A 13,720-nucleotide genomic window follows, 5' to 3' on the forward strand; every position below is an offset into this window, starting at 1 on the left:
CACTCAGTCTCCGACCAGTTCAAGACTTGGGTTACCTCAACTACATTAACTTTCACCAGGTACGGTTTGGGCATTTGCTAATTTGAAATATTTTCAGACTTTTTATTTGAAGCATTCATTTGATTTTGAGTTTTTTCAACTTTGTGGGTCATTGTTTGAGTTTATGTTTAAAGATCATATTTTGATTGCTATTTTGAACTGTTCTTGAGACAAGATACTTTGATTGATTTTTGGCTCTGAAATATACTGGTATAAATGTTGGGAAAGTTGGATTAGATCAGAGAGGCTTTAGTAGTTGCAATATAGTATTCTCTTATTATTCTCAAATTGCTTTCAAGATCATATCTTTAGTCGATTTTATGGGGCCCATTGTGACCTAAACAATCACTGATCATCTTTTGTATTGCATACTCTGATATTTTGGTCTCCTATCACCACAGAAAACATGTTTAGACAACTTAGCTTACTTGGGAATAGAATGGAATCAAATTATTTCCATGTTGTTTATTTGGCATGTTTTGAATTGAGCCAAGAATTGCTAGCAGCCCTAGTTGGAAAGGAAAAGAATAAAAATGAAAGATACTTGTTGCTTGTTCCAATGTATATAATCTATATGATAAAATGTATTTGATATAGATTGAAAAATTATTGACAATCTTATTGATATAACCCATGTTGTGACTATGAGGACCACCACACTTGTTGTTTTGCTTATCTTTCTATTTTCTCTTTATTCCTTCCTGTAATGAAAAAACTCTGTCCTGCAGTCTTGGAGAGCCTTTTTACTGCTATATATTGTCCATTAGATAGCCTACCCTGAAGAAGCAGTACATGGAATAATATGCTAGGAGAATGAGTCAAATCTCAATCAAGATATTGATCAAATATCTTTTTGATATATAGTTCATAGAGTAATTTATTAAAACATGTAGAGCCAAGACCAGAGATCACAACAACAAGCACAAACACAATTTGATCCAAAGAAACAGTCACAAGAACAAACCAATTAGAAGAAACACACAAGAAATCAAACTAGAGAAAACACAACACCAAGAATTACGTGGTTCGAATTAGAGTCAAAACTTAGAACTCTAAGCTACATCCACGGGTAGCCACTTTTATTAGAACTTCCTTCTTCTTTCAGTACAAGTCTCTCTTCTCTCAGTTACAGATTTTTTTACTGAATTACAAGGAAAAGTTTCTAAAAAACTATATGTAAAAGTATACAACTCAACAGTATATATAGCAGTAGTAAACATAACGAAACATAACTAACTGCTTTACAAGAATGGTTGTAAACATAAAAGATTGTTGACTGGACCAAAATAACTAACAAATTCTCCACCTTGGTGCAGTAACAATCTTAGACAAGTGGCTGCACTTAAGGCCCCGAATGGCTTAGTTTCCTTTCAGCTGAATCAGATCCAAGCAGTGGAAAAACTTACTACTTAGAATCACCTTAGTAATCATATCTGAGGGATTATGATCAGTTGAAATCTTTTCAATTTTAACTGATCCTTGAGCTATTATTTCTCTAACAAAATGTAGTTTGATGTCCACATGCTTTGTCCTTTCATAATACACTTGATTTTTTGACAAGTGAATGGCACTTTGGTTATCACAGTGAACGGTGATAACTTTGTCTTGTATCTTCAATTCTCGAGCAAGGCCTTCCAGCCATATAGCTTCCTTGACAACTTCTGTAAAAGCTATATGTTCAGCTTCTGTAGTAGATAAAGCAACCATCTTTTGCAAACTGGCTTTCCAGCTAACAGCTGTACCGAAAACTGCAAAAACATAACCTGTAAGTGATTTTCTAATATCTAGACAGCCTGCAAAATATGAGTCAACAAAACCTTCTATAGAAGCTTTCCTATATTCGTTTCCAGCTCCACCATAAACCAGAAATCTATACCCAAAATTTGTTTTGCAGCACCCAAATCTTTCATCTCAAATTCTTTTTTCAGTTCAACCTTTACCCTTTCAATTTCTCTCTATAATTTCAGCCAGAGTATATTCAGTATATACTTTGTAATTTCTATTAGAGTATAAATGTCCCCTAGAAAAAAAAATTATTGGTTAATAACATCTTAATCATCCCCGAAAAAGAAAAAAATCAATTATGGAAAAAGTACCATTTAATCCCATATATTCAGAAAACGATCAAAACTTACTATTGTATTGTGTGAAATAGGTACACTCTCTTATCCATTTTGTCAAAGTTTACTAAGTCATACTTAAAATTCCTTTAAAGTAAATGTGTGTATATATTTTATCCCCAAATTTTAAGATCGAATTAGATAAATTTTGGATTTCAAAGGCTGTTTTAATATCTATTGACAAATTTTAACTAAGTTGCATATGCACCAGGGAGTAAAGGAAATATTAATTACCAACAACAACAACAACAAAAGATAAACCAAACATACTTTCAAGATTTTCCCTTGGCTTCCTCGTCAACTTTAAGAAAATGCATACAAGATTTTCCCTCTACATACATAAATTTAGGCATGTTGCTTCAAGTTCTGTGTCTAACATCCCTGGTTTACCTGTAAGCATTAATAGAATTTGTCACATGATCATAGGAAATTAAAAGCCACTTAATTAGTTTACATGTGTATATGTATATATATATATGTGTGTGTATATTTCTTAATCGAATTTGATGGTTAGTTTCATTCATCTGATCTTAAGAAATTGCCAACAACTTTGAAGATAAGATACTACCATGTAGAATGGCTTCACACACATCTTTATGTTCAGCTCTAACGATTTAACCCTGCCAAATAAACAATTTTGACCTTCAACTGATAAGAAGTAATTTCATGAATATTATGGTTCTTTTGTATCATTTAATTTTAATTTTGTATTAATCTTTTAGGTATTAATTATATTCTTTAGGTTGTGGATCGAATTGGCAAGGAGCATTGCAAAGTTAATTTGCAAGAGGTACAGAATTATGTTCTTTTAACTCTTATTATTAATATCTTAAAAATGTTAGAGGAGTTTGAATATCTTAAATATTCATCCATAGAGAAGAAGGTTCTGAGATTAAAATTGTGTGTTGCGGTGACAACGGAAGGTTGAAAACTTGTGTGTATTAGAGAAGAAGGTTCTGGAAAATTTGTTTGTGTGCTGCGGTGATATAAGGAAGAAAACTTATTGTGTGTTGTTTGAATTTTTTGACTTGGTATTGATAGATGGTTAGGTAAGCTTTTATATGTATAGATTTGATTTTTCATTATATGTATAGATTAGATTTTTCATTTAGTCATATTGTTTTCATTATTTCCATATGAATAGATTAGATTTTTCAGCCATAAATATTGATGAAAAATAACTCAAATAACAATTATATGTATAATCAAAGATAAAAACAAGTTAAACTAATATATAACCAGCCAAAATTATTCCTTAGTGCAAAACCAAGTGGGATGCTACCATAAATTTTTAAATTATATTTTAAGAGAATCAAGGCTTAAATGCCACTATAGACTTAATTGCCACAAATAAATAAGCAATTAATAATATATAAATATATGTTCACCTTGACATATAATTCAAATTTAGCAAGGATAGCTGCAATAGTCATGCCAATGATATAAAACAGAACATCCCACCACACATTCAGAAAAACATAATATAGACCCAATGAACAACCAAACGAGAAAAAGGGTCTTCTCAGTTCATATTTTTTGTTACAAATGATTAAAAACTAGGTGAAAAACAGAGAAAGGAAATATAAAAGGACACTATTTAAAAGTAAATAAAATCCACAAAGCTACTTAATGAGTAAGGGAATTAACACTGAACTGATACATGTATTGTGAAGAGTATCCATGTTTAGAAGTTGGAACAGACCTTGTGGTGTTATTTAATGATTTATGTAATCTATAATAGGAATATTAGATTCAAACCTGTGAGTTTGTGAAACATAAAAATAAAAATAAAAAAAGTGTTAGCATGTGATGTAGTTGTGGTAACTGTGTTTAGAGTTATGTGTAAGCAGTCTGAAAAATTTGATGGCAAATATTTTATGCAATCTGATATGGTCCTTCGATAACCTCAGCCATAACCCAAGCTAAAATCTTGTCTTTGATCCAAACCCAATTAGTTAGTGGCTACCATTTTAGAATCTGATTTTTAAATTAAAAACAACACTAGAATCTCTTGATATTCATTTCAAGCACAAATGTTGTTACTTATTAGCCACACCCATATAAATAAAAAAACACAAAAATATGGGTTGGAAAGATCTCACCTCAATCCTCTTTTTCCATGCCAACGATTCCTAATATACATGTGTTTATGTGTGTGTGAGTGACTGTGTGTATGTATATATAGAGAGAGAGATAGAGAAAGGGAGAGAGGTAAAGACTAAGATAATTACTAAAAAGGCTTGAATAGAGAAGTGTTTATTGAACTAAAGACTAAATGGATAGAAAATAAACCAGCAGAATTAACAAAAAATGGTGGTCAAGGCACAACATAGACCAGTGCCAAATTACTTGATATGAGTTCACCAACCAAGATGCAAATTCTTTGCCAACCAATAATAGATAATTTCAATATAAAATTACCAATAAAAATGACCAAGATGAGACTGAGCGTTTGAAATATAAAAGATCGAGAGAAGTTCGAAACCACAAACCCTATATTGTATCATTTTATAAGAATTTTATACTATACTTAATTTAAAACATGTGTGTGTGCAAAGTGGTTGGAATATAACCTAAAAAGTGTGACATCAAAGCAATAAACACCTATTTGTCACCATGTGTTAAGCCTTTCGATATGTTTCAGGCATTGTCCCTAAATATTCTCATATTACATGCCAGCATGATTTTTCATTATTGTGTGCATGTGTGAAAGGGAAGTACTCTGGAATCAAAATCCTAATATTGGTCAACCGCCTAAAAAGCTTAAGCTTAAGCTTTTCGCAGAGCTGGAAAACTGATATGTAACAAAACTTGTATGTGAAAGGGGAATGTGCTGGAATAAAAATCCTAATATTTGTAATCCTTCTGAGCTTAAGCTTTTTGTAGGGCTGGAAAACTAAGATCTAATAATTTTGCATGTAAATATGGTTGTTGCTCACATGCAGTCTATCACACAAAAACAATGAAATTCAGCAAAAACTTGAAAAATATTTTTAATATTGCAACATAAACCTATTTAAAAAATGCTGCTACGTAATACCATCAAGTTGAATGTATACTATTAAAGGATATTGATACTAATAAAACAAAAATAAATTTCCTCTGCTTTGCTATATTTCAAAAGACTACCCTTATAAAACTATTTCACAAAGGTGTTTTTGTAAAAATATCTTGTTGCAACAACTTTGTGAGCCACACCCATTGAAAATTTTAACAATGCAAATGAAAACTAATTTAACAGTTAGTGAATTATGTAAGAACTCATATACACTAATACTTACTGTAGCTTCTAGGTTTTGAATCAACACACAAAGCACATCAACCAACTCCCCAAGATTGTGAGGAGGAATATTGGTCGCCATGCCAACCTGAAATTAATTTTACCCAAGTATGAATAAGAAATAGCCAATACGAAAGAAGAAGAAAAAATGGCAGAACATTTTAGTATAATTCTCATTTTCCATAAGAAACAGGGGCTGATATGATTAGTATAACAGAAACATTACCACGGTAAAAGATGACAATGGATCTTCTTCATATATATAAACAATAACTTTAGTTCATAACTAAATCCAAAAACAATATATCTTTGAAATTTTTTGTATTTAAAAGCAGTCCAATATTTGACCCTGGCCCATAGAATCCAATTACCCCTCCACATCTGCAAATATTCTGTAAACTGTATAAGATAATTGACTAAGAGAGCAGAATCCTAAAAATGCACTCATAGTGACTACCAAATGAACCACATCTCTTCTTAACATACTATCATGACACATTCCTTCCTTCCTTATTACTCCCAACCCCCAAAAATAGCACAACACAAACAGAAGTAATAAATAAATAAACAACTATTACTTTGGTTCAGTTCTTTATCAATCATTTAATAGGAAGCAGACACAAAGATAAGTCCATGTAATAAGTAAACGCTCAAATTTGAATCCGTAGTTTCACAGTTGTTTCTGTAAACTATTTACAAAAGAAGATTTAACCCTCGATTATATGACTATGCTGAAATTTCCCCTTTTCAATGCATACCCATACAAATGTTCGTATAAGATCAGAGTGCTCACTACCAGAATCTCCCAATCATTGACTTTTCTTAGTAAACCATGCAACATTACAACCCTAACTCAACATAACTAACTAAAAAGGAGTTAGTTCACAGATATCTATAGATTATTTAATTTTTTTTATGAAAGTGGTGAGAAGAAGTGGAGAGGACACATGGAAAGAAGCAACAAGAAAGAAAGATAGGTGTGGTCAGAAGAGTAGATAGAAAACTATACTAATGGGCACTTTTAGGGAAAATTTGCAGTAATAAAAATAAAACTTACTTTAAAATTTTAATGAAAGTGTAATATCCTTCAACTTAATTATACTTAATCTAATATTCTCAATGTAAAAAGTTTTGGGACGAATCCTATGAAATATAATCCATGAGTATCTCATTTCACTGAACCATTATGGGCAGCGAGTACTTACTTGGGACAGCTGCAATCTCCTTTCTTTATTTCAAATTCGCTTTTGCCAACACTTTTAGGACCATCATGCTTTCATTTTAGGCAACGTAAATTTTTGGAGAAGTTCATAAATTGCAACTAAAAAATAAAAAGGAAGGCTAGACAAAATATATAATGGTCTCCCAAAATTCTCACCAATCTCGATCACTACCAGTGCCTAAGAGTACCCCAAGCATTTAGTCATTCCCATGATCAGTAGAGATTCACTTGAATGAAAAAACAAAAAGCCCCAACTCCGTAACTAGTATTATACACACTATAGCTTAATGTATGGGATAAGTGAATCGAACATAAACCAATGCTAAAAGTTTTTCTTTCATAATAACAGTTTTTCTAAATCGAGTTTCAACTTGAAAAGCACAATATGCATATAGATAACCAAAAGATCTGTCCAATCCTAAAACTACGGTGGGGTGATGCCCACTAAGTACTAAGCAAAATAAATTGCATCCAAAGCATACACTACAAGAAAAAACAGTATTCATAACACTTAAAAACTGCTAACCGGGACTATTGATAGCACTTCTGAAAATGCTAACATAGCCCCTGTTATTAAAAGTCCAGTCTTTTCTATAACAGTTTTTGAATGTTATGTTCGGTGTTATCTTAAACTATTCAATAACACATTTTTAGGTGCTATAATATTCAAATAATAACATTTAGATAGAGTTTTTGGTTATAAATTTGAAGTTTAATCTTATACTTTTTTCATAACACTTTTCAACTGTTACATTTGATTATTTTGATAGCATTTTTAGTTTGTTATATTATATAAATCATAACGATTTGTTTCGCTTATAATATGTTTTTAAATCGTAACATATAGTAATAAAATTTTGTTACTTTAGTGTGGGTAATATATTTTAAATTTTATTTTAATAAGTATACTTATATGGTTTTTTTTTAATTAAAAGATCTTCATTATTGTATTTTGATAAAAAAAAACAAAATTAATCATAAAATGTAATTCTCAATAGATTGATAAACCATAAGTATTACATTAAAAAATAACTAATTCAAACCACAAATGTGTCTACTTCATAAGATATTAGTTCTAACTTAAGTTTGAAAGCATAACATAATAAAGTTTTATAATCTTAAACATTTTTTACTTCAAACTATAGTTTGGAGGATGTTGTTGCTGCTAATGCTATTGTTGTTGTTGTTGTAGCTGTTCTTCAGATTGTTGTGCTTGACTATGAACCCCAAATTGCATACTAGTCATTCGAGGGAACTTGTTCAAACTCTCTGAAAAATAAATAGAGAAAGATAAGCAGTAAGGTTTGGAGAGCTGATGCCACAAACCTAACATACAATTAGCCCCATTTAAATCATTACTGACTATAATCAACATGAACAAAACAGAATTCAGAAATCCAAATATAAATAAGCATAATAGAAAACGAAATGAAGATTCAAACAAAGCTTGGGAACAACTGCAAGATGAAAACTAAAATAAATAAATAATATAACAAGTGAATGCAATGCCAATCCCATAACTATCATATAAACTATAACTTACCAAAGCTATAAATAAGAAAAGAGAATACAGTGCAAATAAAATCAAACTTGTCAAAAAACTTGCTGCCATTAAGAGAATACAGTGAAGTATATCAATATGTTTCAGTATATTTGTATTTTACTGTTTTTAAAAAGTTAATAAAGAGTTCATACAACCCTGTAAAGATAAGGCAGTAGAAGAGGTATAGAAGAAATTTCTGCTTGAGTTTCACATACAATAAATTCAGTATTCTAACACTTAAATTGTGTCTGAAATTAGCATAATATTATAACAAAAATAAAAGTAAGAGAAGTAATAAAATAGAATAACAAATTTAAGAAACATGAAAAATTTAAATTCTCATTTCACAGACAAAAGGATCTCTAGCTCTCATATTATGTCATGGTGTCAGCCAAGGGTGATGAGGGTGCATCTAACCTTGTAAGAACCTTAGGAACTCCACTAGTATCCCTTGTTATCTGGAAACACCAACATAAAGGTTCAGGACATAGTTGGTACATACCCTTTCAGATACTTCAAAATCTAATGTAGGCATAAGCCTTTAGTTTGATGATATGGTTGAAAATGTTTTACATTTCAGCATCCTTATTATGATCTTTAATATGTACACACCACTCAGATCAAAGACTCATCAAAACCAAAGAAAGTTAAAAAAAAAGCTAGAAATATTTTCTAACTACATGAAAGAAGAAGAAATCAGATCCCTACAGTGAAGATAGCAATTGATTATAGGTGCTAACTCAAATTTTAATTTTTTGGTATTAATACAGCAGAAAAGTAAGCTTAGCCAAAAAAAAAAAAGGAGAAAGAAAGAAAGAAAAAAAAAGGAGTTATAACATTACAAAAAAAGGCAATGAGCAAAGGCAGGTCAAGTATTTAATAGAGGACAAGTACAATCAAACAGTCCAGATTAACCTCAAATAGAGGAACCAGCCGAAACAAAGAAATCAGCAGCTAATTACAAAGAATATGCTCAATGAATAGTTGATCTTGAACCGAAATATTGTGTCTATACACTTTGTAAAGCCTAAACTTAGTAGTGAATTTAATATCCTGAACTAAACTCAAAACAGATGAAGAGTAATTGTCATATATACACCTATTTCTATTCTTCCAAATATTGTAAACAACTGCAGCAAAAATAATGTTCACTATTTCTAATTACCACATTTTTAATGTTTTTTTTCCTCATTGGTGGTAGGTATTGTAAGGAAACTTAGTGACTGAATGAATAGAATCAATTCTCATTAATGAAGTAATGATACAAAAGAGTATATATACAGAAAAGACCAAAACTAATAAAGTAACTAATCTACAAAATAACAATAATTAGTTACAATGAACAACTAACTAACCAAAACAATTAGAAGCTGTAAAAATTGGCCTAACAGGTACCACATTTTAATGATCTTTTGAATCTTTCTAGGGAATATTATAATGATCAAGTGTCATCAAATGTGAGTACAAAAAGTATCCTAAGCAGTCAACAATTAATGATCCTTTGGCAAATTTATCATGACAGCAGAAAAGCTACAAGTTATACTATTATAATAATTAGTTTTTCAAAATTGATAAATCAAATCAATAAAATTACTCATAAGCAAAGAAGATTATATAGAAAAAAGAGATTGAGGCATAGAGAATGTTTCAACAATTTACAAGTTGCTTCATTAACATAGATATGAATATAGTAGACAATTTTATAGAGAGAGCTACAATTATAATATGAGAATCAGATTCAGATTTTACCCAAAATTGCAGAAAAAAAAAAGATGAGACTTGGATTTCTAGAGAAAATCTAAAATGACAGAGAGAGGCTCAAATTTTACACCTTAAATATGAAATGTTGAAATGAGATCGATAAGTGCTTCAATACAAGGGAAAAAAATTGCAGAACAGAGCTTGAAATGAGATTGGCCTTCTTTTTATTGTTCTATGCAATTTTGTCTAGTTATTTGTTTCAAGTTAAACTCCTTCACATGTCCTTTCTCAGTCATATCACAATGCCTAAGTACCACTAGACAAGGATTCCAAACATTTTTTAAACCAAGTAATCTATATTCATAATTCTACTTTGGTTGTTGGCAAACAAACAACAATCAATTTCACAAAAAATAAGAATCATCAATTCAGAATTAACAAGCAAAACTTAAAAAAATACATGAAAGAAAATACTTGAGAAAAGCTATACAAAATATGCTGTGAAAAATTGGGCCCTCTTAAGAGAAGCTACATAAACTTTCAACACATACATTGAATATAATAACTTCAGCATTGAGCCTAGGAAAGTTGTGTATGTGCATGTAAAAACCAATAAATCAGATAAACTCAGACTGCTAGATCATTCTTCTTTGCCCACAATTTAGAAACTGTAAAAGAGAACATAAATTCAGCTAGAATTAATTTCACACAAAATAAGATAATTTAGACCACAACCAGGACATGGTAAAAGCAAGAAACCTCAAAGCAGAATGCTCAATTACAGTACTAATAAGCACAAGTTTGAGCAACCCAACCAAATTCTATACCAGGCTACAATGCCAGAAAACTAAATTTGAAATGGAAACTAACCTATAGAAAACATAATAATAACTTTTTTAGAAAAACAAAGATGTGTGATGTAGACAGTCGTTGTTTTAGTGTTTAAGACTGACTATTTAATAGATATCTACCTAGACAAACATCAACTACATAGCCAAGGTCCAAATATATAAATTTCACTGGAAAGAAAAGTAAATAACACAAGACTGACAAATGCAAATGAAAGGAATTTAGAAACATAACCAACCAAGGATAAAGGACAACTACCCAAAACAAAATACCAATTCGCTCTCACATCTAATTCTTTTGCTGCCTACTATACGTGAAGCATCTTGGAGGCCAATCACATCTAATACCTTTCCTAATTGCAAAATAAAATAAAAACTAAAACTAAAACAAAAAATATAGAAAGAATATGCTGATATTGATGATTGTGCCACACTAATCCTTCTCATTTGCTAACATTTTACCATGTCACAGTAAATGGAGACATTTTACAAGATTGACCAATCAGCAAAAATAGATTTTAAGGTCACAGTAACTTAGTAATGCATACTGTCAATACTAATAATTCGAACCCAATGTGGACACACCTTTAACATAACGATACTGATTTTAAAAATAGAACCGACTAAACAAAATTAACTTTTCAAATTGTGTTCCATATCAAGACACTGCACCTTGTCTACATACCAGAACATCTATGTGCAACTGCATTTGTATAAATTTTAATCGAGCAGCTATACAAGGCAAGACAAGTCATTCAAAGGTACCTCTTCTCCAACAATTGTAATGTTTGGATGAGTTTGCAAAGCACATTCAAGTGTTATGTGTGAAGCTGCACGCCCCATAAGCCGCACAACTGTAGTTGACAATTAAATTTCTTTAAGCACAGTAGAGTGCAAATCAAAAGATAATATGGGTTAAAATGTAATCTAAAAGCTAAATCACTACATGTTCCATGACTTTCAACCAGCATACTTACAGTGATAATATTTTCCAGTTGATCTGGCATCTATCAAGACATTTCCAATCATTTCTGCATATATCTGAATAAAATGAAGTGCATCACATTATTATTAGTTTCCTTCAGTGTATCTGTTAGTTGCATATCATAGAAAGTGTCACGCTATTCATGCCAAGGAAAATCAGGCAGAACCAGACTTAGGCTAATCAAGTCAGTATTATATACATGATCCAATGAAGTATTTTTTTTTTAATTTCTCAGGAAATAAACCTGTTAGAATAATAACTTTAACACCTAATTAGTTTTTTAAGCAGGACAAGGTACATTGAATAATATACTTTATTTCATCATACACAGCGTCACCAAACTTTCTTGCTAGTTATAGTTGATGGCCCACACAACAATTAACCAACTGATCTGCAAACAATTTTCTATGAGAAGTTCCTTCTCTTAACATGTAAAGGTTGATGCTTAAAGTAAATTCATAAGTTCATGACCATAATGAATTAGCAAGTAAATAAGATGATTCTAGGAATATAAATATAACTCAGTGGCAGTGAAAAAAAAATGCTTCAACAAATAAAATTATCATCAGGTACATGGATAAAATTTTCAAGCTAGTGGGGTTCAAGTTCGTATCTGTTAAAAAATAAAGATTGCTGCTCCAAAATTTCCTACACGATATATGGAAAGGACCACAAAGAAATTTAAGGGTTCAAGTAATAAAAAATTTCTTTTAGTTGCAGTCACCTTGCAAGCAGTATCAAACCCAAAACTTATTGGGACTTCTTTGCATTTCAAATCACCATCAATGGTTTTTGGACACCCAATCACCTGAGTTTTCAAATTCTTTCCCTTGGTTGAACAAAAGAAAAAAAACCAAACTGTGTTAAACAAACCAACGAAACAGCGTTAAAGGCAAGACTCCTGTAACCCTGTCGAACTGTTAGATAAAGAATCCCTAAATTCTATTTGGATGGGTCCCATACACTGATACAAGCACCTAAAAAATAGATGGATTCATGGATTACATGAATGACATATGAAGACAAATACAGGCAACAGTTCCATCTGCCAAGCAAGATTTTTCTAGAAAGAAAAAAATTAGTTATATACCTGAAATTCTCAGGAAGGAGGCAGGCATTTGTGTTAGAGTCATCCCCACCAATAACAAGAAGTCCATCCAAATCAAGCTTCGCGGCAGTATCTGCAGCTTGTTGAAACTAAAAGGAAAATCCATTTTAACAATTTATTATGAACTTAATGTGTCAATAAAACTTAACATGAAACTGTGAAGAAAGAAAAAAAAGTCACCTGCTCTGGAGTTTCAATCTTATCTCTTCCACTACATATCATATCAAAACCACCCTGATAAAAGAAAATTTTCTCCAATCAAATACAATATCTTGGTTAAAATGCCAGCATCCGCATGTATGAATTTTGTATAAATCACTAGAATAGAATGGATGCGCTATATCTTCTGAGCAAATTAGAACACTCAGAAGCAGTTATCTTTACACATGATCATGGACCTCCACTGCATAAATGACAAAACCAAACCATAGTCCAAACTCTCACCTGGTTTCTGTACGGGTAAATATATTCTGGTGTAAGTTCCACATACTTGCCCTTCATGATTCCAGCTGGACCTCACGCTCCTGCAAGTAATCTACCAGGAAGCACAGAATGAATGAACTCAACCATACTGGACACTATTAACTGCAAGAAAACGAATTATGATAACAAAAAATTCTCACCAAAAATTCCAGAAATGACATTGTGCCATCCCGACAAAACGACACCAATTTTCAACTTTTTCTGCGAATCGTTAGAGTCAAAATCGCTCGGCACCACCAAGGCAGATGGCTGGCCGAAAAGTTGAGGAAAAAGCTTTGCGATTTCATCTAAAAGCATAAAAAGAAAAACACAACCACATGATAACGAGAAGCCGCAGAAATTTTTATTATTTAAAAAAAAATGGCTATGTTTTACTAAAACTAAGTCGAAA

General features: G+C 31.3%; 2 long non-coding RNA genes across 2 annotated transcripts; both read right to left on the bottom strand.

Moving 5' to 3' along the window:
* Positions 1-11,471: 11,471 nt before the first annotated feature.
* LOC133784301 (uncharacterized) lies at positions 11,472-12,569 on the bottom strand. The gene is made up of 3 exons (XR_009871256.1): positions 12,463-12,569; positions 11,731-11,794; positions 11,472-11,607 (listed from the first exon to the last, which is right to left on the bottom strand). It is a non-coding gene; the product is annotated as an uncharacterized LOC133784301 (long non-coding RNA).
* Positions 12,570-12,905: 336 nt separating this feature from the next.
* Positions 12,906-13,383, bottom strand: LOC133784302 (uncharacterized). Its single transcript, XR_009871257.1, has 3 exons — positions 13,291-13,383; positions 13,027-13,080; positions 12,906-12,935 (listed from the first exon to the last, which is right to left on the bottom strand). It is a non-coding gene; the product is annotated as an uncharacterized LOC133784302 (long non-coding RNA).
* Positions 13,384-13,720: the final 337 nt, after the last annotated feature.

The sequence above is a fragment of the Humulus lupulus genome, chromosome 6, assembly GCF_963169125.1.
Source record: "Humulus lupulus chromosome 6, drHumLupu1.1, whole genome shotgun sequence".
Lineage (NCBI taxonomy): Eukaryota > Viridiplantae > Streptophyta > Magnoliopsida > Rosales > Cannabaceae > Humulus > Humulus lupulus.